Source organism: Terrapene carolina, unplaced genomic scaffold (assembly GCF_002925995.2).
Source record: "Terrapene carolina triunguis isolate 2854851 unplaced genomic scaffold, T_m_triunguis-2.0 Scaffold790, whole genome shotgun sequence".
Lineage (NCBI taxonomy): Eukaryota > Metazoa > Chordata > Testudines > Emydidae > Terrapene > Terrapene triunguis.
The window spans coordinates 804,353-807,315 of record NW_020665141.1 but is presented as its reverse complement, the minus strand read 5'-3'; positions in this window follow the sequence as shown (position 1 = coordinate 807,315).

Here is a 2,963-nt window from a genome sequence, read left to right as displayed (position 1 = left end):
ATATACCAAAGCCAGGACTCTGTGTATTAAACACAGTTTTTCTTTCCACACATTACAGATAGATGCTTAAGATGAAACTCATCTTTTCCTCTGGTGTGATTTGTAACAGACACCCCGCCAGTACCCCCTCTTGGGCTTGTTAGTTAGCACATGAATGCACAGGCATCCAAGATCCAGTAGTTCTGAGTTATCAATAACTCAAAAACAGGTAATAGTGTCTTTAATGTAGAGTACCCCCCACCTCTTTGCCCTCTATCCTTCCTGAACAGTTTATTACCAGTGATTTTAACATTCCAATCATGCAAATCATCCCACCAAGTTTCAGAAATGCCAATTATATCAAAATTTCTTCTCATCAATGGGAATTTCCAATTTCTTTTGTTTAATACACAGAGTCCTGGCTTTGGTATATCAGCAATTTAAAAAGTTCTTCTCTTCTCAATCATTGTCACATTGATTCAATTTGTTAATGATATGCTGAGTTTGAATCACATCTGCCTCCTTAGCATCTTCTCCCTTGCGTTTTTAGTTTAACACTCTTCTGGCGGCTCCTCCTAATTTCCAACTGAGAAGCCCCTTCCCATTTTCCCCTCTCCAGGCCCTGCTCCCTCCTCCATCCCTGATGAGATCCAGGGAGGCAGAGGAGAGGAAATGTCCTTAGAATAGAAGCTATACAGACTAGATCTGATGGGGAAAACCCTACAAGTTTCTGACCCCCCCTCTGAAGCCATCATACAGGTTTGCCCCAAGGCAGAATCTGCCCATCCAGCATGGTCCCTGTGAAGTTTTCACTCCCTCATCTGTTTGACCTTCCCCTCTCCTCATCCCAGAAGCAGGGAGTGTGTGGGGTACTCACTGGTAGCCAATGGGAAAGAGGTGCCTCTCAATAGGTCCTCCAGCATCCTCAGGCTGTTGATCTTGATGGAGTCAATCATCATGTTGATGGTGTTAGGTTAAAGGACAACCATGAATTTCTCCTCAAAAAGGATGCCCTCAAAGTTGATGTAGACTGTGCAGGAGATCAAACCTGTCCTCAGTGAAGATCTCTGCCTCAGCCAGCAATTAAATGCAAACTCTTCATTAGTGATAATAATTGGTGCTAATGCTAATTATGTCTCTGTAGAGGTGGTTTTATCAAAGTGCATTTGATTTCACACATTTAGCATCCCCCATGTATTTAGGTTTGCTTGTTTTCATGAAAAATGAGCGGTTTTACAGACTGAAGGAGGAGAGATCTGGCAGTTGCCACTACAGTGTTGCCAACTCTTGTGATTTCATTGAGTCCTGTAGATAGATCAGGGGTGGGCAAACTTTTTGACCCGAGGGCCACATCTGGGAATAGAAATTGTATTGCGGGCCATGAATGCTCACAAAATTGGGGTTGGGGTGCAGGAGGGGATGAGGGCTCTGGGGTGGGGCCAGAAATGAGGAGTTCAGGGTGCAGGAGGAGGCTCCAGGTGGGGGTGCGGACTCTGGGGTGGGACTGAGGGGTTTCGGGTGCAGGAGAGTGCTCCAGGCTAGGACCGAGGGGTTCGGAAGGCGAGAGGGGGATCAGAACTGGAGCGAGGGCTCTGGCTGGGGGTGTAGGCTCTTGGGTCAGGCTGGGGATGAGGGGCTTGGGGTACAGGAGGGTGCTCCGGGCTGGGATCAAGGGGTTCAGAGGGTAGGGGTTGCGGCGCAGGGAGAGGCTCAGGGGTGCAGGTTCCGGGCGGCGCTTACCTCAAATGGCTCCCGGAAGCAGCAGCATGTACCCTCTCCGGCTTCTATGCGGCGGCGTGGCTAGTTGGCTCTGCACCCTGCCCCATCTGCAGGCACAGCCCCTGCAGCTCCCATTGGCTGTGGTTCTTGGCCAATGGGAGCTGCAGGGGCAGCACTTGGGTCTGGGGCAGTGCGCAGAGCTGAGCCCCCTGACTGCCCCTACGCATAGGAGCTGGAGGGGGGCCAGGCTGCTGCTTCCGGGAGCAGCATAGAGCAGCCCCTGACCCTGCTCCCCAGCTGGAGCGCCGGAGTGGGGCAAGCCCCAGACCCCACTCCCCAGCAGGAGCTCGAGGGCCGGATTAAAACGGCCCGCGGGCGGTAGTTTGCCCACCCCTGATATAGATGGTATTTCTCTTAAAGCCTCGGTTTCTGGAGTGAAGTGATTATGGAAGAATCTCATCTTCCATTAAACAAACATTGCTCCTAGCTCTCATCGTTGCAGACAACAAGTTAAAAACATGATCCGAGTGTAACCTAAAGGCTCAAAAACCAGATGGCAAATAAAAACCTCCCAAAAAAACTTTTTGTTTTTTAAAATCTCATTTTTTTTAAACCCACCTTAGAATTTTGCAGTCTGGCTTGTGATTTTTGAGCACTATTCTGCCTCCCCATCGCTGTCTGCCTGTCTCTGCCGCGAAGGGCAGACCCCAGTGCTGCGGGCACAGCAGTGGGGACCCCCAAGGGCCCTGCAGCTCTGTGGGGTTGCACAGGGCTCCTGTGGCTGGGGTGCCTGTGTGCTGCTTGGGGCGGGGCAGGGCTAGGGTGACCAGACAGCAAATGTGAAAAACCAGGACAGGAGGGGGGGGGGGGGGGTAATAGGAGCCTATATAAGAAAAAAAAACCCAAAATCAGGACTGTCCCTATACAATCGGGACATCTGGTCACCCTAGGCGGGGCCCCCGCTTGGATTTGTTGTTCAGTGCCTCGCACAACGGGGTCCTGGCCTGTAGGCCCTACAATAATACACATAACAATCGCTTCCCCCCTGCAGCAGCCCCGGCTTGCAGGCGCTCCCCTGCTTCCGGGTGCCTCCTCCTGCCCTGGCGCTGCGGGCCCTCGTGGCCGGGGAGCCCCATGACGCAGGCAGCAGCCACCCGCGCGAGGCCCGGCCCCGGTATTCGCACCGCGGGCCGCTTTCCCGCCAGCCGGGGGGGGTAGTGCGTCACTGCAACGCGCCGAGAGAGGGATGACGTCTAACGACAGCG